At 41.2% G+C, this 26,408-nt stretch overlaps 1 pseudogene; it reads left to right on the top strand.

Moving 5' to 3' along the window:
- The first annotated feature begins 19,903 nt into the window (after positions 1–19,903).
- LOC117027075 (pre-mRNA-splicing factor RBM22-like) lies at positions 19,904–20,903 on the top strand (annotated as a pseudogene).
- The last annotated feature ends 5,505 nt before the right edge of the window (positions 20,904–26,408 follow it).

The following is a 26,408-nucleotide window of genomic DNA, read 5'->3' as shown; positions in this document are numbered from 1 at the left end:
CTTTTACTCCATTCTACTGCTTAGAGTTTATTCTTTAAAATAGACCATTTCCCCCAAAAAACAACTTTTTTCAGCAGAATGTCAATGCTTAAGTTTCTGGAATTCCCACGTCAACTACCTTGTTTTTGTTTTTAGTGGATTTTGAACAGTGAGCCAATTCTTGTGCGTAACAGTGAGTGAGTGACCATGACAAACCTTAGACATGGCCTCAGATCTAGGGATTCACTATTTAGGGGAAGCCAGGAAAAAGTTGTCCATATAGGTGCTGATACAGGAAGACGAGGAAATCTATTCCTTTTATTTGTGACCTCCTGTGGGTTTAACTTCACACATCACTATTAGAGAAAATCTTGTCTTATTTCAATACAGGCCTGAGTTTTGTATTTATAGTGATAATCTAATTTGATATAAACTCTTGATGTTAGGAATTAAGTTTGCTTTGCAAAGTCTCCGGCTGTATTGCATATGCAGGTGGTTCTATTTTTTTTCCTTTTGTACGTGCATAAAAATGCTGCTTTTCCTCATGCTTCCTTTCTGCTTCTTCTAACACTTGGATTTCAGCATTTCTGATAGCGTTTCTTTAAATTCTCCTGTCATTGAAGGGACCTGTTTCTAATCTGTGGCTCAAAAGCTGCCTAACATTATGTGGCTGCTCTGGAAACAGACTAGCATGTCCTTCACTGTCCTTGAAGCCAGTCCATCTGTTTCCCACCCCAGGGAAGCCATTGGAAGCCTGCCTTTCCCACAGGGATCCATAAAGCCCTTTTCTCTAGCATCTGGCTCTACAGGGTCCTGTTCCTTCTCAGTAAAAGCAGCGACGTCTAAGCACTGAGGTAGGGTTTTCTAACTCTACAGGCTTTAACAAAGATACTCTGCGTAGTAGAAAGTGGTACAACTTAATGTCAATGCAGCATTCAGTCTTCCCTTCTTTACTTCGTCTTAAAAAGACACCCTCTGTCTTTAGCATTAGAGCTCTTTAAAAATTTTCCCATTATGGCGGATACGTATTAGTACATTATCATGAGATTGTTCAGGTTTTTCTCTGTGTTGTATGATTAACATACAATGTCTAAATTCTACTTAACAGCCAGCATTAGGTTTTGAGTGCACGTAAAAAATTACATGAACATACTTGGCTTTAGTAAGAAACATACAAAAATATTTTATCTAGTAACATATAGTATTTAAGTAAAACTTTTAAAGAAACCACTTTGAGCGTGCGTGGTATACTGACTCTATTTGGTTTTTGTCCCTGGTTCCTGGCTCAAAGCTCCTAAAAACTTTAGAATTTCTTGAGTGATTGGAATGTCTTTGGTTATTTATAAGGAGACCCTTTTGATAACACCTGAGTTTATGCTAATGAGATGAGTTAGAGTGATTCCACTAAATAATCTCAGGATGGGGATGGTCTCTAGAAACATGATGTGATTAGGTTAGAAATTTTAGCCCTACCCACTGGTTTCCAGAAAAGGGAAGTGGGGGCTGAAGATTAAGCTCTGTAACTCCTGAGCAGTAAAATCTAATGAATTCTGAGTTAGTAATTCCATGGAGGTCCTGGGAGGGTGGTACACCCAGAGAGGGCATGGAAGTTCTGTCCCACTCCCCCACCCCAAACAGTGCCCTTTCACGTCTCTTCAATTTGAGTTGTGTCCTTTATAATAAACTGGTAACATAAATAAAGTGTCTTGCTGAGTTGTGTCAACTGTTGTAGTAAACTGTTGAACCTGAGGAGGAGGATGTGGAAACCCCAGATGTATGGCCGAGTTAGACAGAAGTGCACGTTGACCAACTGTGACTGGTATCTGAAGTGGGAACAGTCTTGTGGTACTAAGTTCTTTTTTTTTTTTTTTAAGTATAGTTGATATGTAATATAATCTTATACTGGTTGCATTAGTTTCAAGTGTACAATATAGTGATTTAACATTTTTATACCTGACAATGTGATCACCCCACTAATTGTAATCATCTGTCACTGTAAAGTTATTGACTATATTCCCCTTCCCCTTTTCATCTACCCCCCCGACCCCCTCCCTTTTGGTAACCATCCCTTTGGTCTGTTTCTATGAGTCTGTTTTTGGTTTGTTTTTAGATTTCACATACAAGTGAAATCATTACTGTATTTGTCTTCCTCTGCTTGACTTATTACAATTAGCATAATACCCTCTAGATCCATCCATGTTGTCACAAATGGCAAGCTTTTATTCTTGAGTTCGTTACCTGGAGATATTGTCAGATACTAGTTAGACAGTGTCAATTGAATTGTTGGACACAATCCCCTGGTGTCAGGGAATTGGATAGTGTGAGAGAGAACACCCCAGACTATGCATGAACGAAAAGACGGACCTTTTAATCCTGTGCTTAAAGCTGGGTCTGAGCAGAGTTAGAAATACAAGATAATGTTTGAGCAAGATTTTGGCAAACTCTTTCAGAGCATGGCTCCGCAACATACTTATTTTATAAATGGCCATACATAATTATAGTCCTTGAATAAATTGAAGTGATTAGTTATTGATTTGGCTAAGTCTTTAACATTATGATATCACTCAAGTAGATAAACTCAGTAATGTCATGTTGATAGAGTACACTTGTGGCTGTATTTGCATTTTCTCTTGCATTCTAAGGACTCTCTGAAACTGCTGTCATGTGTTTGTTTTTTTTTCTGTAGTCAGTTCAGTGCCAGAGTAATACTAGCACAGCAGACTGAAGTACCCCTAGCGAGATTCACAAGACTTCTGCTCAAGCTAAAACATGGATCCTTGAGCTAAAACATGGTGTGATCATTGTTCTGAGTGGTCTGTAATGCTAGCTTTTGGTAGTCTCTGAGAATAACTTTTATTTGGGAACAGAATTCCTCAGCAGCAGGTGGCTCATACCTCTGGAATAAGAATCTTGTCTACCATGCAGTTCGAGGACTATTAATAGTCTTGCCAATAAGCTGATCAGTTTTATCAATCCTGCTAGACTGAATTACCTCTCGCCAAGAGCTACAAACAGTGGTTACTATAATGTGCGTGGAATCTCTTCCTTCAGTGGTTCCTTGCAGTGCTTTGCTGCCATATTTGGGAAGATAAAGAGAATCTTTAAAAGGGCCTGAACAGACTCCTCACCTGCCAGGGCAAAATGCTGAGTCTGGAATAAAAGCAGGTACTGTTCCGGGCTCTGCTGGTGGTGATGTGACTGAGATCATTGAGGACAGTCTGAGGTCTTAAGAGAGGGAATTTAGACCCCTCGCCCTAAGGGACACCCTCTATCCCTGACACTGGCTATGGAGTGATAGGCTACAGAGCTTACCACAGGAAGCTCCGCCGTGTGCGCCATGCGTAGAACAGTTGCTGAGTGCTAGCTGTTGGGGTTCTGAACTTTCCCCTGGGCTCTCTTGATGTACTGAGCAGCCCAGCATAGTTTATTAGGAAATCATTCTGGGGACAGCCTTACTTTAGTCCAAAACACCAGAGAGATCCCAAGACGTTCTGGAGCGATAAAATCTTCACAATTTTTTCCTTGGAACCCAAGGATGACTTGGCAAAGCTTCCTCCAGAAGGCCCCAATCACAGGGTCATTTACAGATTTTAAGTGGAGCCTCACTAGATGGTTCATCTTGGCAGTTCTTGGAGGAAATAACAGGCCCAATGTTAACTATTCTCACAGAACTTTCGAGTTCCCCTAATAGCTATTAACATCTATATCTTCTGTAACTCCATGCACCATCTGCTTTGCCAGGAGAGCCCTAGGGAGCCCAGACAACGAAGCCCTATGGGTTGAAAGTCTGGGGGATGCCCGTCTCCCCACTCAAACTTTCCCCTTGCTGGTGCTCATTAATGTGGAATTCCTCAACATCTCCTTGTTGGTTCCTAAAAGCATTGCTTTCCAGCTTCTACCCACTCTGCACTTGGAACCCTAGTGTTCTCGCAGCTTGTGGTGGTGGCTTCCAGGAACACCTGCCTTTCTGGGCTCCTCTGAAAATGATAATTTACCCTCTCGGCAGTTGCATGCAGTGTTTGTGCCTCAAAAAAGCCTTACTTTTTCTAAGCAAGGCCTTTCTTTGACTCATGTTTTAGATGTTATTTCCAGCTTCTGGTGTCTGTGGGTGAGAATAACAGCAGCTCATGTTCAGAATACCATTTTGAATCTTTAAATCCAAAAATAGACTTATTCTGTACTAAACTGAAAGTTAGTCTTTCTGACCCCACATCTCTAATCATTGGCTTTACCAGTCAAAACCAACTATGTGGCTGGCACTCTCCATAGAAGAAACACAGTAACCTTGAGGTTGGTGCCTAGAGGAAAAAGCTATTAGAAGATTCCATGGGTTGTTTTCTATTGGGCAGGTGAGTTCAGACAAACCCTCAGACTTAAACTTACCAAGCTACATTCAGTCACACTTCTTTTCTACTGTTTATTAAAACAGAAATAATAAATGTAGGCCAATAGCTCTGTGGAGGCTCTTTGAAGCTTCAGGTCTGAGGCAAACTGGTCTCCCTCTTCTCTTTTGAAATCTCATGTACCTTCCACCAACTCATCCAGTCTCTGAATATGTTGTTTTCTCATTTAACAAGTGGTAACTTCCTTGCACTTGATCTGCTTATTTCTTCCAAATCCTGATTTATCCACACATTTCTTGTTCAACAGCCAACAAAATATAAACTAACAGTTCCCATAGATTGAATATCTCCTATGATGCCTTCCTGTAGGTCTTGGAAACCTAATAGGTTTTCCAGATGATTCTTTAATCCTTGAGACTGGAAAACATCTCAGAGTAGAACCTAGTCATCACAAGATAGCTTTGGTGACTCCAGGTAAATGCCAGAAGTGACATTCTGTAACTTTGCAACCAACTGGAGACTTTTATGCGGCCAGCATGGCAAGACTATGCTTCATGTCTCTGAAAAGGAGAAAAAGGAGCTCCTATGAATAGATATATCTACATGTTCTAAAGGAATTCTTGGCAAGAGGCCAAGGAATCCCTGGCACTTAAGAATCTCGGCCTTGTGCAAACTGGGGAGATGGCTACCTCATCCCAGCGATTGGCTGCTGCCCTCCCCAGCTTGGGTGGTGTGACAGTGACCATGCTGAATCCTGGCCCTTATACCTGGGAAGTCCTCCTACCTTCTACTCTTGAGGATTTTTATCCTGTTTGTCTTACGCCTTTTCTAGAACATGAGTCACTCTTTTACCAGTGTCTTGAGCTGGTAACTTGTCTCCTGTCTCACTTTTTTCTCTTTAAATTGCTTCTGCTTCATGACCATGGAAACTATTCTGCTGTAAAGGTGAACGATTGGCAGAAAACAACAGCAATCAGTCTCTCACAGCTGGGACAAGCTGCCAGAAATTAGTCTGCCTCCTTCCATAGGAAAGATTGGCCAAGTTATTCCATGTTCTTTAGGGAAAGATTACCCGCATCATCCTGCCAATGGCACAGACATAAAACCTACAGTCATCCCCAGTGTGATGGCATCCAGGGAAAATCAGTGCTAAGGCATTATAGTAGCTAGGCGTCAGTTACACCACAGGCTGCCACACGTTGGCAGAAAAGGGCCCTGTAGTATAGTGTCTGGCTAGTAGGAGTGGTTATGGACTGTGTGCAGTAATAAAGGGAGACTGGTCACCGAGATGCACATTATGAGACAAGCAGAGCTAAGAGGGCTTCTTAGAGCTTCCCTGGAAACTACTTGCTATGTGAACCTAAGTAACTTTAGCCATAGAAGCAAGAAGAAACATATTCCAACCCAAAGCATAGATATTAGAGATGATTGGAATAGATATAGTATCAGACCCCTGGATTTTGGCACAAGGGATATAGGGAGTCTTGATATACACATAAGTTTACGTTGGGGGGTGGGGGGGAGGGTGAGGGGATTGGAGGGCAGTCGGTGACCACAGGATGGCCACGGGGTTTGAAAATTAATCTGGGGAACATAATTTGGTGGTTACCAGAGCGTAAGGGGGTTGGGGGGTGGGGGATGAGGGTGAGGGGGATCAAATGTACGGTGATGGAAGGGGAGCTGTCTCTGGGTGGTGAACGCACAGTGTGATTTATGGATGATGTGATTCAGAATTGCACAACTGAAATCTATGTAATTCTACTAACAATTGTCACCCCAATAAATTAAAAAAAAAAAAAAAAACAAAACATAATACATAGATGACTGAATATGAGCGTATGTTTGATAATGAAAGTGCTCTCAGAGGTATAGCTTTTGGAAGGATAGATGAGGCTTAGCCTCCTCTGTACTGAACGCTGGCTGTCCCTTGAAATGGCATTAATAGCCAGTTGATTCACATGGTGTAAGCCACAAGAATTACCATATTTTACCATGTATAATGCACACTTTTTTGCCCAGATTTGTGAGGGGAAAATAAGGATGCACATTATACATTGGTAGTACGAATTCCATGTCTATGTAAATGTTTTAATTCTTTATGCTTATGAGTTAAAAGTGTAACTCTAGAAGTCCATAATGATATTCGTATGCAAAATAATGCCCTGGAATACAGTAATCAGTTTTATTGAGCTTATGATGAACTTGTAACGGCAAAGAGTTCTTGGCCTGTGTAAATACTATAAATTTGTTACTAGTATATAATATTTCTTGTACCATAATATGTTAGTAACCCCTATATAATACGGTACTTCTATAACATAGTTTCACTCTAACACGGTTTGAGAATTGGGGAACACCCTCATACAACACGGCATCCTAGAATAAGGTTTCACTCTAACATGGTTTGAGAATTAGAGAAATCCCCAAACAACACGGAACATAGTAAGAGCTTTTAAGAGCAAAAAATATCCAAAATTAAGGAAATCCCCAAATAATACCAAATGTAATAAACGCTTTTAAGAGCAAATGATATCTCATTTGAAATTTTTCATTCGAGCATGGATGTTGTATCACATTTGACTGCAGAATTTTAAAATTTATTAGAATTTTAAATCCATTTTGTTCGTGGAGTATTAAGTTCAGAGGATGACGATATCTTGTCAAAAAGAAAACACCCTCGGTTAATGGTGCTTAGTAGTGATGATGAAGAAAACATTATTTAATACATATTAATGTTATGTGTTTGGTGAAAATTGCTTTAATAAAGATATTTCTCAATTGCAAAAATATAATAGTACATTTTTTTTTTAATTTTTAGAATCTAACCCCCTTTTTTGTACTAGTTCTTTGTTTTGTATAACACGAATTTGCGTAGCACAGCACTTTTTAGGAACATAACAACCATATTATACGGGGGTTACCTGTACCTAACTGTAAACAAATAAAATTTGAATTAAAAAATTGAAAGTTTTTTTCCCTGAAAGTTTGGGCCAAAGACATGTGTGCGCATTATACACAGGAGTGCATTATACACACCAAAATACAGTAAATGTGACTGGGGGTATTTGCCTCACAGATTCTGAGCGTTACAGACTTCTCTCAGCTGCCATCTTCCTTCTAATTATTCTCAAACGACTGTATTTGACCTAACTTTTTTTTTTAATCTACAGCATGACTCAGTTAACTAAGAACTAAAATTACTCTTGGATATGAGCCCTTTATCAGTCATGGCCACAGAGAAAAATGTGCTTTGCAGTCTTGATGTTTTGTAAAATTTGAAATTGGTATTGAACCAAGATTCTAATCTTTTAAGGATGAATTGATTAGCTTTGAATCATAAGTGGTGACAACAGAGGAGACCACATATTGGTCATCGAGTCCCTTGAACCTATTTCATCATTTTGGAGGGGAGGAGCTGATACAGACTGGGCCAAGTTCTGTTTCCTTTGAAGCATTTTCAGCCCGTTGAGGGATCCTTCAAAGGCACTATTTTCCCTAATTGCCAGATCCTGTTGTACAAGATGAAGAGTCAGTCAATCAGTAGGTACCTACTATGTATCAGAGACCATTGGAAGTCCTGGTGACACTTTGATCACAAGAGAAAATACCTCTGGATGGATTTCTCCATCCCTGGTTCCATCCCCAAAATGGAACATTTTTAGACTTGAGGTTGATTTGGAATATTTCATTAAATAGGAATTATTAGTACTTCTTAACAATGACTTTACAAGCTGTCTATGTAATACCATATATTTTAAGCTTTAAAATGTTGCTCGTCCTCTATGCTACCAGAACAAAATCTACATAGTAGAGATTATACATAATATGTCATGCTATATATCTTAATCCTGGAAATTGTAAGCATAATTTAAATACCAATAAATACTTGTCTGAGAAACGGACAAACAGCATTATATTTGATAGTTTAACCCCATTTCTTTTTAGCCCGAAGCTCTCTAATTTCCTGAGATATAGAAGTATAAAAGGTGACCTTAAGAAAAAGGAAGACCCTGACTAAAGCTAGGCTGGTCCTGGCCTCAAATTCTATTGCCTGTTGTTTTGTCCTAAATATTACTGGAAAAGTTGTTACTTGAATGAAGGAACTTCCATGAGCTCATTCACATTCAGGTTGTTAGAGGACTGAGGTTTTGGTAGACTACCGGACATCCTACCGTACTGATCTCATCCAGGTGAGATCATTGAACCTTAACATACAGGAACCCTAAAGAAGCTGCCAGAACTTTGGGTAGTAATTGGGAAATAGATATCAGCCAAGCAATCTTGTGTGGAATCATGTTATACCAGTTAATGTGCTCTCTTCTCCTGGCGTACTCTCCCAATATACTGGCGTAAGTATTAACAATTAGACCACCATCGAGTGACAGGGACCCTGTTCTCCACCTACCATCACTAATGAGGATCTCATTGTCTGCCAGTCAGCAAGCGATCCAACTCCAAAATCCTGTTCCCTTGAATGCTTTCTTGTCCACTTCTAGTAGTAGTGTTGTATCGTCGGTTTCACCTCAGATGCAAATCCGATATGCAAGTTTGATATGCAAGCTGTTAATTAAGGAGGCATACCTCTGTGATCTATGCCTGTAGAAGATGATAGAAAAAGGACAGAGGGGGAATATGTGGTATGATGTGATCCCAAAATACCCTCAGCCACCCACAAGGGCTGCTCTAAAGCTGCATGGCCCTTCCGATTTGCCCTGAGTAGACTTACCTGGCCACAGCTTTATCCTCCCACATGGGCTGATCACCGGATGTGGTCAACCTGGGAAGAGATATGACCTTGGCATGCGGTGGCCCTATGCAGCTGAAGCAATCCAGGAAGGGCTGATAGATAAATGCTGTCTGTGGATACCAAGAGCAACAAGCCCTTCCCTGACGAGATCCTGTGCACTGTCCCAGCATCTGCCACCCAGTGGTGCTGCTGCTTTCACTCAAGGCCTCATTGCAGCACATCTAGGATGTGGTGAAAAGCCTGCCTGCAGGGGAAGTCTACAAATCAAGTTGACAAAAGCAGCAAAATAAGTGGGGATATTAGATTTGTTGAGGATTTAGCTGGCAATTTAAAAAATATTCTAACCTGTATTAACACTATATAGATGGCGATATATAGATAGACTTATTCTTTGTGTTTTTTTTGGTGGGCCTGTGTGCACCAATAGATACTTTTAAAGGCTATCACTTCCTATCATATGGCTTATGCCAGATGGGTACAATGCTGGAGAGATATTTCAAGGCTGTGTTTAAGGCCATTGTCAGTGGTTTGAATGTCTTAGGAACAGACCTGCCCAATATTACCCCTGTAGCGAAAATGTCCATGTGGAAAAGTGTAATCTTCTTATTATTGGAGAGAATAGACTACTGCTAGCCTGTTTATATCTATCATACCATTCCTCAAAGACAAATCATCATATTTAATACTCTAAGTTGAATGCCTTATTTGGAGTTCTACCCCAGGAGCAGAGCCTGAGAAAATTTAGATGCTGACACTTAAAAGTGAGTAAAGCAATGGTAGGGTGAAGGGAAGAGACCCCAATATAAGGGTACATTGCTGAGGTCCCGACAAGGTGCACTAATTGGCTTTGCTCGATCCTTACCTGAGCTTAAGTCTATTTCCTGAGATTTCTTAGGTCCTCCATTGAGTCTTGGCTGAGGTACTTCAGACTCTTAAACTATAAAACCAAGCTAGGAAATGTTACCTAGAAAACAAGGTCACGCACAGCATCCTCTTGCTTCACATGTCACTTTATTTGGCCTTCTCCTCTTTCAAATTGTTGGCTCTAACACAGGCTTTGTACTTGCTGATTGGTCAAGATGCCCACCAGCCTCAAGTGAATTCAAATTCCTGGACCCCAATCATTGCTTTTGTCTTTACAAAAGTGACCTCGAGAACCCACCAAGTTTCAAACTCCAGTTAGTATTTGGGGTACTTAGAAGGTGGTAAACGTTGTTACATTCCAAGAAGAGGATCAATACGTGTGCCTTTACCTTGAAGCCACTTTGCATTTCTCTTTAAAATGAGAAGGGCTGGCCAGCTTGTAGCTTTATAGGCTGAAATATAAAATGCTTGAAGATTTAAAACCTGTCACTCTGACTCGACATTAACAGCAAGTGCATATCTGAAACAGAACAGAACCAGATATTATGCCAAGGACATCATTTGCTTCAAGTCCCCTTGCAAAGAAGGGACAGGTTGTTTCTAGGGGCATATACTCTGATCCCAAGTGCCATTGTTGATTTCTGTCCAAAAACCAAGAGAACACACTTCTGTACTCAAGACAGGGATCGTAAAACAGACAACTAAATACATTAATTTCCATAAAAAAATATGTAGGTTACTGTATCTGGGGGCTCGCAGTTCTGAGTTCCATGTCGTATCATAAAATGTCTTGATTTTTAGACATCTGCACTTCAGTCTACCTTTGAAAATCAAATTAGTTTGCTGGCATGTAGGAAGTCATGTAAGAAAACATAATTTTGGACAAAAACACCTGGTATTTGCTTCAACTAAACATCTACGTAAGAACTAGACATGGTAAGACATGTCTCCACAACAAACTGAATATATTACTATGGGAAACCACAAAATATTTTTCGTAATCTTAGTGTTCACATCACTCCAGGTTAGACTAGGATCGGCAAGATCAGATTCCAAGACGAGATTAAACGTGCAAAGATCATATTGAATAAAAAAAACTGCATGAAAGGGGGAGGAAGCAGGGGAAGGTTGGAAAGCCATCTCGCTGAGATGAAAGAGTGACCCCAGTGAAGGAGAATGAGAAGTTGGAGTGGAAGCATCCCAGACAGCCACACCGTACAAGGCAGATTTGACAATGCTCTTGAGGGTGCTTGAACAGCCAAAGGGGTCCCCTGTCTCGCAGAAAAAAGTCTTCCTTAGTAAGAGAGCCATGTTGTCATTGGGCAGCAGCCCTTGGTACTGTGGCCTTGGTACAAATGGAGAAACAGATGTCAAAGAGTGCAGCTGGAGCCTCAGTCCATTTCCTCCCTGAAGGAGATCTGTGAGATCCATGATCGTGGCCCCCACAACTCGTTATGGAATATTAAAAGAAAATACGAACAAAAATATTCATGTGTACCCAAAGTCCTGATTATCAAAGCTTTGGACCTGGGGAAAGGAATTGATTCAATCTCATAGACTTCAAGTGACCGACGGTTCACCTTTGAACAAGTAGCACACGGGGATCAACTTGAACTTGTCTACCTTCTGTGGGCAGACCTATTTCCTGTATGACTGACTCCTATCACTGAGTGAAAGCCTTTGTAGAAAAAAGAAATAGCCCCTGGAAATGTATTTGGAGCTGTTTATGGCTAAAACTCTTTGGGCATGCTGGCATGGCCCTTAAACAACTTTCACCTCCCAGTTTCTTTGAGGCTTAGATGCAACGACACAGAAGCCCTGAGGAATAGTGTGGTTAAAGTGTGAATCGACCACAATACCTCCAGGTCAGCCAGTCTAGGTTTGGCCCAAGAGCAAGCTTACAACGTATCCTTCCAAATGACTTTTTAATGTGTGGGTGACATGGATTAAGATTAACATCATGATTAGAGGGATTGTGTCAGCTCAGATCCTACAAGAAGCAGACACCAAGATGGAATTTCTTTGTGAAAATATCTGTAAGGATAACGGGAAGGAAATAGGAGTGCATTGGGAGAGACTTTGGAGTACCACGCAGGTCTGAAACTGAAACAGAAAAAGAAGGATGATTAAGAAGAGGAGACTTAGCCTACAGTGCAGGTCTGAGAAGGTTTTGGCCAACCACTGGGGAGCCCCAGTACAAACATGGTTATAAAGGAGTCCTGCATCAGACAGGAATGGCCAGGCTCCTGCAACTTTGCCATGCTTTCTCATTGGCTGGAGCATCCCAAGAAGTGTGACCTTGGTGGATGCTGCTGCAGATTTGAAGGGATGGCAGCTGGAAGATATTCCTACCAGCTACTCTCCTTGCAGAACACCTCTATGTTTCCAAGGGTGACATCTTGATTGGATAAATAGGCCTGTAAAGTGCATGTGTGATAAACAATTCCTCTTTGGTTCCCATGGGTTCAGAGGTGTGACAAGAGCTAAAATCCTTGAGGACTGACTCAGATGTCTCCATCCAATGTTTCAAGGCCCCAGGTTTTTCCCAACAGAGTTCTGAGCTTAGTGTAAGACACCTGCTTCAGCTGAGCATGCAGTATCTGTCAGACTTGGTCTCTAAGCTTGTCCCTTAGTTCTCTGCTGTCTTTATGAAGGAGCAGATGTCCTCTAAGCTACCGTGTTTCCCCAAAAATAAGCCTGGGTCTTATATTAATTTTTGCTCCAAAATATGCATTAGGGCTTGTGTTCAGGAGATGTCATCCTGAAAAATCATGCTAGGGCTTATTTTCCGGTTAGGTCTTATTTTCAGGGAAATACGGTACCAGAGATGTCTGTTTTACACACTAAGTTTTCACTAGTTTGTTAACAACCTTCATTTACTCAGGATCCCCCTACAGAACACTAATTCCACTTATGAACAACTGGACATCTCTACTGTCTTTCTAGATGTTGTCACCCCCATCCCTTTCAATGTTATAATCATTGTATTGTTAATAGCATCTTCTTGTAGAGGGACATTCCCAGGTCACCTGCAGTGAAATCTTCAACAGTTGTACAACTACTGTGTGCCTGGGAGTTTCTGCAGTAAATGGGGCGCCATCCTGAGTTGAATGCTGGTCTGATTTCTGAGAAGACAAAGGGGAGGATCAGGTAGAAAGAAACTCACATTCTAGGACTGCTCTGCAAAAGTCCCAGACAGGCTGTTGTGGTTTACAAGGGCAACGACTACCCACAGAAGACACTTGCATTGAGCAGGGAAGACCCAGATTTAGTTACCAGTCAAATTTCTTCATTGGCTGTGATCAGACTGGAAAGAGTGAAATGAATATTTTATGTAATGTGGAGGTATTGTAGCTGGAGAGCATAACTATCCTCCTTACAGGACATTTTCTTGAGGAGTCTGCCCCTATACAGTCAAGTATTCCTATGTCTCGATTGCTGTGCTGCGGAAAATGTATTAAGACCGGAGCACATTCAGATTGTTTTGAGTTAGTTACTAGAAAAATCAAATCATTATTTGCTAAGAGCTCAATCTAATTCAAAAAGTTTCTATTCAGAACACTGTAACTTGTAACCAAAGAAAATGGAATTACATGGTAACTAACAAAACCCAAAGAGAGTAGAAGAAGTGATTCTAGAGTGAAGACATGCCATAATATCACTTCACCAGGTTAATCATCCTCCAAAACTAGCCATGGATATCTGGCTACTAATTCTAAGAATTAATCCCTATTCAAAGGGAGTGAAATTAATACTATATCTTGCCTTTCTGGAATATTCCTGCAGAGGTAAAGCTCACTAATACATTAGCTCTGTTGATCGATCATTGTTGATAGTCTGGACGCAGTGACGGACAGAAAGCTCCTGAGATCAGTTCACATATCACGAACCCAGAAACCTGTTCTCTTGCTAACATCATAATCCAAGAAGGAGGCAATTTACAGATCTTTACATAGCTTCCCAATTAAAAGTATCAACAGAAAAGCCTCCTTCCATCATCTCTTAGGGTCAACTCTGTGAGATGAATGAAGAAGGGATCAAAAATATAGAAATGTGATGCTGGAATGTCAGGATGGAAAACCCATCAGCAGAATAGCCCAGTGGACAATTTTGTTTACCAAGGAATAAGGAATTCATTGTTGAGAGAGAATTAGCATTATTTAGTGGTGACTCTTTTCTGTAGGCCAGAGCTGATAATAGAGATGTCATTAAAAATCCGGACTTCTCAGAACTGGTAGGGATGATAAACCCAGAAATAAAATCTAGGAGCCAGTGCTCAACCATCACAACAAAATTTGGGACAGTTATCATGAGAGACAAGATAAACAGGGCTGACTAGGAAGAATTAAGAAAATGGTTAATAAACAAGGCATTTTAGGGGAAAAATAGATGGAATGGCTGGCAACAATGCTCAATCTATGCAACCAGCATAAGTGAAATATGAATAAAAAGGCTGAGGGCAGCTTGATAATAGTCATGATTTCTTGCCAAGTGTCCAGATCTGAACTTCTTTTCAGACCTAGGAATCAAAGAATGAGAGAAGCTAGGCACCCAAGATGAAAGACAGTGTACACCATGGCAAGTATACATGGTGGTGATTTCTCACTTATTTCCTCACAGGCCTAGTCCTATGTACTTCAGTCTCATACACTGAGTATTTCTCTTTCCCAAACATTTCATGACTATTAGACACATGTTCTAATGCAACATTGCTCTCTGGAGATTTACAGCGTCACATGGTGCTATTAGAGACGTTGCATGGTGGCCAGATAATTAATGGAATCATGGCCCAAAGTCAGAATTCTTTGAACCTCCCAATGATCACTTATTTCCTTGCTCTCAGACTACGTAACTAGAATGAAAATGCATGCACAGCCCCAATGCTGTGTTTTCATCTGTGGTACAAGAACTATCATCACGAGAAGACCAAGTGGAAGATTCTAAAACTTATCCTCAAAAGGCCAAGGTAGGAAGTCAAATATTACATCCTAGAAGGAACAGGCAAAGACAAGTTAGATCTAATTTTCAGGTTCTTTTGTATAAGATGAGAATTCGATTAATCGGTGGTGCTTACTATGTGTCAGATCACTGTAAGTCCTGGTGACACTCAGCAAATGCAAGAGAAATATCCCTGCCATCAAGAAGCATAACTTCATGTGAACTTAAGTTAATACTCTGACCATAAGTAAACTCTCTATTAGAAAGTGTTCACACTGTGAATGGAGAGGGATAAAGAGGGATTAAGGCATGCCTGCATGCAAGGATCTGAATTTTAAATTGGGTAGTCAGGGTTGAATTCATTGAAGGGATTTGGAGCCCAAACTAAGAGGTTAGGGAGTAAGCTGGTAGCTATCTGGAGGAGGCAGGCATGAGCTAGATTCTGCTGGCCGCCTCTTGATAGGCAAACAGAGCAACTCCCACATATTCCCAGAAGATGGGAGGCAGAAGGCATTATCCATTACTTCCCGTCCCATGTCTATTGAGATTTGACACCACGAGTGCTAAATTTTCAATGCAGAATATAAAGTTGAATTTTCAAGAGTTTGGAATTAGTCACTTTCTGACCCAAGCTATCTAACTATCTGCTTTACTAGACAAAATGAATTTCTGTCATCGTTCCATTTGAGGAAACTGGTAACCCTGTGGTTTCTACCCCAAGGGAATAAGCTACTCATTGGTTCCAGTGGCTAGTTACTCCTCAGTTAGACAGTCTTTCAGATTCTACTTCTGAGACTGGCTATCAAACAAATGTTTTTTTCTATTTTTTCAACTTCTTATTAAATTATAAACACAAAGGAAAAATGCCAATACACAGTTCCTTGAATTATCAAGTGTTTCTTTTCTGTGGTGATTCTTTGGAGTTTCCTGATTTGTTGAGACAGAGCCTGACTCACCTTCAATGTATTTATTACCTTCCTCATTAGCTCATCCAGGCTCTGAGTTTTACTTTAACTGGGTAGAGCAGTTTGCCATGATGGCCAAAGCTTAGAAACCAAATTGTAGGTTCTTTTTCGTCTCTAAATTAGAAGGTATTCTGATACTCTGCAAAGAAGACACGAGTGCAGGAGCCTATTCCTTCTCTGAATTCATGCGGTCTATAATCCCTTCAAGGATTAATGGTTTGTGCAAATGTTCTAAGTAGAAGAATAGATCCGCTCATCCTAAGGTTTAACACATTTTGAAACTATGCTTTTTTTCCCCCTTGTAAGTTAAGGTATTTCCTTATGTGAGACAGAAGCTTCCAAACTCGTTTCCACGTTATTATTTAATTTTTAACCCTTGAGTTTAGTGCGCTGTATGATGTAAGGTTGGGTTCAATTGTCTTCTTCCACATGATCAGCCAGTAACATAAAACCAATTTTGAAATGTCTTTCTAATTGAAACAGGTTAACAGTGGGTGGCCAGACTTCACAATTCATATCACAGAGCTTTATTGCATCTCAAAATGGTGGGAATGGCCACAGTTTTCTCTGCGACTTCTAGGATCAGGCCTGAGTGCTAGGGCTGCTTTAGTGCTAGAGCTCCTGCCTGGGAAGGTATGACGTGGACCACACCAAGGCCAGGCATCATCCTGAAGAGGCCATGGTGAGACAGTGTGTCGCGGGAGACAGGGAAGGCTAGTAACCTGGGGCTGTACATGAAATAGTCCCATGCAATCTTGGAGATTTCTCATCAAGCTTCTCATATTGATATCTCTGTATTCTTGAGGTGCTACAGAAATCACTGATATGCCCGGGTTCCCTTTGGTCATAAAACTTGGAATTAGTATATTAGGCTTGAATGTTCCTTACTCAGGTAGACCAGAAATGGCAAATTGTTTTTAGCTAATGTGCGATTCAGAGCACATTATGTGCAAAATCTGCGCATTGTATGTGTTAATATTTGCAGTACCTGGATATATATGGAGCAAAGGTTAAATAGACACCAATGCTAACTGTATCAGAGGTGACCAATGAGTCAAGGCTCTTGGTGGGTTAATTAAGCATGTATTTAGTCACGTCCATTATGTAATCTCAAGATTATTTCTAGCAGGGTCCTCTAGAGAGAAACACAGACCCCCAAAATGTGCTTTTCGCTTCTCTACTAGTACCTCACAGAAACCTGGAAGAGGAACCTGCCTCCTGGAGGTCATCTTTCCTATCTGGATTGCTACTGCCAGCTAGAAAGTTTTGTTCTGAGATCAACAACATTGGCCAAGAGGATAAATTCCTACCCACTTAACTCTACCACCTTTGGTCTGCTCATATGTGAGACAGGATCTTCTGAGAAATAGTGTCTCATCGAATTAGACATTTAAGAAAAGGGCCTCTAAGGGAAAAGAAAAGGAGCAGAAAAATGTGGCAGACTTCAGAAAGGAATGCAGGTCTGACACCTGTGAAAGGAGAGAGAAGGAAGAAGGATGGAGCAGGAAGGGCCTTGACTAAGTGCCAACTCGAAGTACATTTGGACCAGGCCAGTTGGGAGTCCTAGAGATAGACTGTCCGTCTTGCACTGGGCAGAATTAAGCCTTAGACTTGGAACCATGAACATGGCAGTAGATCCTGGAAGTGTGGCAGCTGGAGGTTTTCAGACATTTATACACCTCTATTCTTGCCACAATCAGTATTGAAATAATACATAATCATTTACTCAGTTTTAAACCAGGAAAATGACAAACAGGTTTCATGTCATGGGCCAATAGTAGATACCACTCATGATATGTTGGGAGATTCCAATGGTTTTCTAAGCATCTGGAAAGAGGCAGGATTGAATTATGAATGCCTTCCCTCGGGGAAGGATTTGGGGAAGGATAGGTGCCATGCAAAGCAGCTATTTGCTTTGCCTGTCCTAGACTTGTATCTCAATAATTATTTCCCTCAATTAATGAAATTGCTTTTCAAACCTCTACTACTTCTCAACCTTTGTCCAAACAATGCTATTAGCTGTTTTCAGGTAAATTTGATTTTTTTGTGTGTGCTTTCTGTATCTCAGAACTGGGTATACACATTCCACATTGTAGTACTATCCATTTTTAAAGATTTAACTATATAGCACAGTCATAGAATAAACAGAGAATGTTAGCATTTATGCTTTCGTGCTATGAGTTTTATACTGACAGCCAAATTTGATATTCCTTATCTTCAAGTGATGGCACTTTTATTTAATGCACTAGGAAAACATAGGAACGGAAACTTCAGAATCCCAGAATCAACCCTCAGAGTTTCTCAATCAGTACATCTGGGATAGAATCCAGGAATCTGTGTCATCTTAATTGATCAGAAGTTTTATTACCTCTCCACTGTGGTACCTTTGTCAAAAATGAAATTACACTTTAGTGTGGGCCTACTTCTGAGATCTCGATTCATTTTCATTTACCTGTTTGCTGAACCATATACCAGTGCCACACTATCTTGATTATAGGAGCTTTGTACTAAGTTTTGAAAACAATTTGAGTCCTCCAAATCTGTCCTTTTCCAAGATTGCTTTGGATATTTTAGGTCCTTTGTATTTCCATATAAATTTTAGAATAAGGTTATTAATACCTACCAAAGAACCTGGTAGGATTATGATTAGAACTTCATGGAACCTATAGATCATCTGGAAGAATTGAAAGCTTAATAACATTAGGTCTTTCAATTAATAAATCAGGTATAGGTCTCTATTTATTTATAGTCTTTTCAAATTTCTGAGGACAGCACTTCAGGGTTGGCAGAGTAAGAACATCTGAAAGTCCATACCTCCACACAAGTAACATGAACACTAGCAAAAACTTGCCCAAAATTGATGTTTTGCATGTGGAAATCAGGCAGAGGCTTACAACAATTGGAGAAAAGTTTATTCAAGAAAAAGTGAATCTTGGTAAGAATAACAACATTTGTGGTGCTTTAACTAGAACTATTTCCCATGACTCTCCCCCAGATCCATGACAGCCTTGAAAATTAACAGCCTCACATCATGGTAGCCATGAAAAATCGTAGCCTATCCTGGAAGAGCAAAATGGGATGAGTACCCATGCCCACCCATAACCCCCCCGACTCTCCCATTCCCCCAACCCCGCCCCAAATCTCAATGTCCAGAGAATAGTCTCTATTTGGCCTGTCAATTCCCTGGAAATATTCAATCAGACACATTGTCTATTTGACCTGACTCAGAGCTTACTCTTTGCAAACTGTGTTTCCCCTGTGCATTTGTCAAGAACAATCACAAAACTCATTTAACGTCACATGGCCTGAAGTGGCTGATAGCAGTTGGTGTAAACAAGAAGCTGACCACCAAATTTAAAAGGAAAGATGGGCAATGATATGTTCATAAGGGGCTTGGCAAAGCTCCAACATATTCCTGGAAGCCTAGAAGGCCACACACACGTGTAGAGTTGGGCACATTCCCAGAGTTGTCTACATGCTCACCCAAGACCTGAGAAGGTCAGAGGATTTCTTGTCTCTGGCTGACCTTGACGCTCTGTGTAAGCAGGAGTGAAAGCTAAGGCGAAGTTGTCAACTTGCCTACCAGAGCATGGACGGCATGCCTCAAAACACACACTAAGTCTCTAACAGAGGTTGGGAGATTTATTGGTGTAAAGTGTGGACAAAAAAAGGGGTTCTATGAAAAGTAACCTCCCAGGGTGATCTGATCAGATTCCTAGCTGGGCAGGTCCAGGTAGGTAGTCACAGCTCAGGCATATGACTTGAGTGAAAGGTTTATCTTTGCCTTAGGTTAGCCTGTCCAATGTTCTTATGCGTCTAGGTTAACACAGCTTTGATATGTCAAAGTAATCCTCTTTTTTTCAGACCCCTCCCCAAGCAACCACCCTCAAGAAAGCACATAATCTTGTGAACTGTCCTGTAACCCAATCACCACCTTTCTCCCTCCCACCTTCATGTAATCTTCCCAACACTCCCTCCTTAATTCCAAATGTATAAAAGAAACTGCAGGACAATTGTGGCAGTCCTCTCTCCCAACTCGGCCACTGCCTCTGCCTCACTCTCGCAACATGACAACTTCCCTGGGTTCCAACACCTACAGCAGGCAGAACCGGGAGGATGAGGACTTCCCCATTCTTTGCCAGGCATGTCTTGGAGAAAACCCATATAACCGAATGACCAAAGAAATGTATGGGAGGGAAGGCAAAACCTGTGCCAGGCCACACAGTGTTTTGCTGGTGCTCCAGGGTCCGCATGCATTTTAAGAAGACTGAAGTTTGCCAAACCTGCAGTGAATTGAAGAATGTCTGTCAGACCTGTCTCTTGGATCTAGAGTATGGCCTTCCCCTCCGGGTTCGTTATGCGGGATTTAAGGATGACATGCCAAAGTCAGATGTCAACAAGGACTACTACACACAGAATATGGAGAGGGAGATTTCTAACTCTGGCAGAACACGGCCAGTTGGCATGCTGGGGAAAGCCACCTCCACCAGTAACGTGCTGCTCAGACTGGCCAGGACCACACCCTACTACAAAAGGAATCGACCTCACATTTGCCCTTTCTGGGTGAAAGGGGGATGGAGGAGAGGAGAGGAGTGTCCATACGGACATGGGAAGCCAACAGATCCAGGTGATCCCCTTGCTGACAGAACATTAAAGACCGATATCATAGAATCAATGATCCTGTGGCAGATAAGATTCTAAAGCGGGCCTCAACAATGCCTCATCTGAACCCGCCAGAGGACAAGACGATCACCGCACATATGGTGGTGCTCTGGGTCATACCATTACTGAGACAGATCCAAGAAATCATTTCTACCAGTTGGGAGAGATGCGGACAGTCACCGTTGTGCAGAGACAGCAGTGTGCTTCCATCCACGAGGCAGGCTGCAGAAGGGGCTGTGCAGAAGTCCTTCAGTAAGTGGATCGTCAATGGCCAAAGACTCAACATGAAATGGGGAAGCTCCAAGCAGCCAGAGGAAAAGAAAAAGAGATGGAATCACAGGTGCTGGGCTGAAGCTAGAGCCTGTTCCTGGACCGCCAGTGGAAGGACAAAATTTGGGAAATTAACAACTTAGTTGGACTTAGTTCAGTAACGTCATAGCTTGCGATTCAGCCATCTTCTCTTTTTGTCCCTTTCACTGCTTGATTTAATAAGTCTGCTTAGTCCCCTTCTTAGACTGTGCATACATGTTATTGATCTAATTAATCAGCAGAGCACTAATTTGGAAAGATTGATGACCAAAGGGAATTTTCTAATACTAGCCCTCAAACTGCCAAGATAGAAATCAAACATTACATATTTGAAAGAAATGGAAAACATGAGTGCCACCATTAAAAATTGCATTACCCCATTATATTTCACTTAAACCATCAATCTGACCCCTACAAAAGTCAGGTTCCTGAAGAAAGTTCCTTGAGAAAGAGTGGATTACTATAAATTCAATTCAGTAATAGACGAGTATGGATGTAACAATGTCCAAACCTGTAGAAAAAATTTGTAAGTGTGTATTAGAGTTTATTTGAGCCAAACAGAATACACCTGGAAACAAGATCTAAACAGTGATAAAATGCTTCTGAGAATGACAGTTTTGCAGTGCCTTCTATACATTTGGAATTGAGGTAATATTAGGAAGATTACATGAAGGTGGAAGGGAAATCTCTGATTGGATTACAATATATTTAACATGATTATGTGCTCCCTTGAGGGTAGTTATGCCTCCCAGAGGTCTGAAAAAAGAGGATTACTCTGGCATTTCAAAGATGTTAACCCAGAAGCACAAAAACAATGGACAGGGCTTGCTTAAGGCAAAGATAAACTGTTTACTAGGAAAGTTATAAGCCAGAGGCCTGACAGCCACCATGATCTACCCAGTTAGGAATTTGTGATCAGATCACGCTGTGAGGTTACTTTTCATCACAGAGCTTTGTCAGATTTATTATGGAGCTCCTTTTTGTTTACATCAGATATTTTGCTCTAGCTGGCTAATATAGCCTCAAGTACACAGCCCTGGGGCTAGGTTATAATTGTCTTCCTGAGGCTTTATCCATTTTACCTTCTGCCAATAGTCTGAAAGGGCTGGTACATCTGGACATTTTGTAATACTGTATTAGTTTGCCTTATGATGACATCATATAATTGGCTAGATGAACAAGATATAGCAAATACACATATTAGAGTGTGAGAGTTAAAAAGCCGTGAAAATTCATTGTCATTTCAGTGAAGCTTTTAGGAGTCCAGTGGCTTTAGAGGTATACCAGGTCGTAGCCTCAAAATAAAAGACACCCCTCACCATGTAGAAAGAAGCACAATCAATGGCTGATATGCCTCTTCAGCTTCTGGAGGCATCACATGCCACCCTTGGGAATAACATTCTGATCTATATACCAGATGACACAAAGGGCTGCCAGCTTTAAAGGCCCTTCTATTTGAGCCATACAACCTGGAATCTCCTATAGTATTAGACGTGTCTATGATAAGAGGAAAAACATCATATAGAATTAATGGCATATTCTAATAAAATCACAGGATATATCGCTCGTGTGTTAGAACAAGGCCATACCATCTGTATCAGAACTACATTCCTTTAACAAAATAGCTCTTAGTATGTTATTGGACCCAATAGAGATAAAGCAACTAATCCAGGACACCAAGAAACCATATGGCCAGCACAGCCTTTCCTGAGTGAGGTCCTGTCAGATTAGCCAAGACATAAATTCAGGTAGGTGAACAGTAATCTTTCATAAAATGGAAGTTGTACATCCAGAATCGGATACAATTGAGCTATACAATTATGTGGCCAAGACCACCGTGCCATCCACAAGTGTTTTACTGACACAACTCCATCAACCCACACTTGTAGGGTATTTCTTACAGTGAGGTGAGAGAAGTAAAATGATCAAGTTTCGGCCCATACGGCTCACCTTGTATGTGGCTACAACAAAGGACTTCTTCTATGTACAGATACAAGAGAGAAAAAACCCTCCAGGAGGGCAGAGCTGTGAGTCGTGTACCTATATACACACTTTGGGAAAAGTGGGTAGCTAGTGGAGAATCGGGAAGCAAAAAGATCAGAAGATGAAGGGCAAAGAGGTCTGGGGAAGAGGCGTGTGGATGTACATGTGGTAGTGGGCATAACATATGAGAATCTTTGTATTATTTGTTACCCACCCTAAGATGCCTGCCACTGAATAGACACTCTACAATAAAGTAGACTGAATAGTTCTGCCAGTTGCCATCAACCAGTCACTCTCATCATTGAACCCAGCACTTTCCCAATAATTACAGAAGTAGAGTAGTCATGGTGACAATGATGGAAGCAATGCATTCACCCAAACCCACTGACTCCCATTCACGAAAGTTAACCTAACGACTGCTGCTGCTAAATATACAAAATGCTAGCAACAAAAATAAATCTTGAGCCTGAGAAGATGGTACCATCTCTGGAGACCAACTGGCAGTTCATTTTGACAGAACTAGACACATACCCCAGGTAAAGGTTTGCTTTTCCTGCCAGCAGGGTGTTAACTAGTACCAGTATCCTAAGACTCATCGGGTGTTAGAGCCAATGGCAGAGAATCTTGTATATTACATGTAGCAGGAGAGCCATTTTACAGCAAAGTAGGGTAGCAGTGAGCACATGACCATGGGATGTACTTGTCCTACCCGTATATCGTTCCGCAACATCCGGAGCTCCAGGCTTGATGAAGTGACAAAAGAGCCCATTAAAAGTGTAGCTGTGATCCCTAATTACAAATGATCATCCTGGAGGATAGTACCTCATCATCACAGAGTGAGTATATAATCTAAATCAACAACCATTATACAGTGCTATATCACCAACAGATAAAATACCTGGGCCCAGGAACCAAGAGATAAAAGCAAAAGTGGCCCCACTTCTATCACTTCTGATGACCAAATTTGATAACTTGTGTTTCTAGTCCTTGCAACTTTGGACTCTGTAGTTTTAGAGAGCCTGGTTACCAGAATGGTGTGCTTTTATTAGGGGACACAGCAAAAATCCCATTGTATCTCAAGCTATGGCTGGCAGCTAGCCATGTCAGTGCCCTCTTGCTAAGAGACCAGCAGGCTAGAAAAGTTATCCTGAACCCGATTATCAGGAGAAGGTAGGCCTGCTGTTAGAAAATGGAGACAGGATATGGAATCTAGTTGACCACCTGGGCATCTCTTGGTATTCCCTTGACAAATTGTTATGGTAAATGGGTAGGTATAGCAACCCTGGACTGAGAAGGCATGGTGACCAGAGGCAGATGGCCCTCGCGTCTTTGCTGCCAGTTAGGGGCTTGGCCAGCACTATCACCCTATTGTAGATTAAGTAACAAGGTCAAGAGGAGCTAGTCAAGCGTAAGAGGAGGGGAATGATAAATATTTATGGAGTTGAGACCAGTTGCAGCTGCAGGGACTCGAGCTCATTCTACTAACTCTTCTGTTGCCCCTAGGGGAAAAAGCCCAACAGAAACTTCTCCCAGAACCTACCAGGCGAGTTCATCTGAGTCGCATAGCGGTTGAACTGTATGTAGTAGATGCTGTTGTGCCACCTCACTCCCCGTCCCCACCCCCACTTCAGGATTGAGCACTTATTCCCTCAGTTTACAGAAAGGTTGGCAGCTGACAGGTCTCAGCTAAATCTTATTTCGTCTTGCCGTTGGCTGAAGAGAGCTGCCTTCCCAAAATCATACTTCTAGAGCCATTCTGTAGTCAGTGACTATTTGGCCTGGGGACAGAAATACCAGGACTTTTGCTCCACTTTAGGATGACTCTGAAAGGCCATCGCAGCTCAGAGAGTTCTCTGTAGGATTGGCTAAGGCCTTTGCGATGTGATTGCAACCCAGGTCACCTTCTTTCTCTGCTCAGTTGGGCTTCCTTCCCTTCCCCAAGGGCATTGCTTCCAAGAGCACTCTCCAATAAACTCTGCAGACACATTTTCATCTCATCCTGTTTCCTTGAGAAACTGACCTGCGACAACGTACAGGTCCTGCTCTTTGTGTGCACCTATTATGTTCTAGCATAAAATATTTGAAGAAAACCCCTAAACTCAAAAAAGCAGTGTCTTTGTAAAAGTTAATCTACATCAAAAATAAAACGCATGACTGAATAGCAATGACTCTTGCTGTGCAACATGTTAGGGAAGAACACTTAAAATGGCCACTTCCAATAAAGGTTAAAAGGATTACCATGAAACGATACACTTCAGTGCATTTCACTATTAGAAAATGTCATTGTCTTTTAAGCAGCAAAAGAATGTGGCCCAGCCAAGGAACTTATTCATTCCCCTTTGGTAATTTCTAACAGTTTCAGACATCACTTCGTAAGAGTTTGCTATGTGAGTCTGGAGTTTAAGACATAGCTTTATCCTTTATCGATCTGCCACCAATCTGCACACAAACCCTATAAGCACCTCATAGTATTCAGAGCAGAAATAAGCTGAATCAGCCCCATGTTATAACTCAGCTCTTTTGCCCACATTTCATAAATTAAGAAATGGTAATGGACTTATGGTTCCACTTAGAAAAATATGTTCCATGAGCCATCTGTATCACTGATGTGCAATATTTGACCTATTGAAGAGACAGTAAAACTTCTGATCAGTCAAGATGACACAGATTTCTGGACTCTATCCCAGATGTACTGATTGAGAAACTCTGAGGGTTGAGTCTGGAATTCTGTAGTTTCAGTTCCCGTTTTATCCGAGCATGTTAAATGAAAGAGGCATTACTTTAAATGTGTGGCCACTGAAGTCTCTGCTGTGTTAGTTTAGTGGGCAACTAGTGAATGAACAGAGACTTCCTTAAACACTTTTGTCGATGTAAGGAACATCCAAACCTGTAAAGAATTTTCATAAAAGTTTGTTTGAGCCAAAACAAGACCTCAAATGCTTTGGAGAGTGACAGTTTTGCAGTTTCTTTTTTGTTTGTTTCCATCGATTGACAGGAATAAAAAGTAATTTTTATTTTTGTCTTTTCTTGGTAGCATAGCATTTACTTCTGTGAAACTATCAGCCTGATTCCTTTAGTAATCAATGAGGAAAGGAGAGGTAAGAAGAGAGCTGGGTTGGGCTGCCTGACGGTTTCACTTGTCTTTCTGTGGGTGTGACTTCGAAAGTGTTAAATCACACTCATGCCACTAAATGATTAGTGTTAGTAATCTTTTTTTAGATGATAAAAAGGAAAATATACAATGGACATAAAAATGGTTAAAAGATTTTTCCTGCAGATCAATTCCCTCCTCCCCCCAAAATACAAAATGATCATGTAATTGGGATGGTCACTCCGTCGGATATTCCAATTCACCCCATTGCTTGTTCCCCACAGAAGTAAGGGGAACAGGCATTAAGTTTTATTAGTAGTGTTACAGTAGTCACCAGATGTGTTCATGGCAGCTTATTTGAGATCCATTAATCAAAGCATGGGTGCCATTCTCTGACTGCCCACATCTGAGCACATTTAACTACCACGGAAACTACAAAGGAAGGAAAATATATTGATTCGAAGATTCATTTGCTGGGATTTTTAAGTGCCCTGTCTTCTGTAGAGCCCCAGAGTGGTGATAATGTG

This window comes from Rhinolophus ferrumequinum, chromosome 9 (genome assembly GCF_004115265.2).
Source record: "Rhinolophus ferrumequinum isolate MPI-CBG mRhiFer1 chromosome 9, mRhiFer1_v1.p, whole genome shotgun sequence".
Taxonomy (NCBI): Eukaryota; Metazoa; Chordata; class Mammalia; order Chiroptera; family Rhinolophidae; genus Rhinolophus; species Rhinolophus ferrumequinum.
This window is presented reverse-complemented; position numbering and strand designations above follow the sequence as displayed.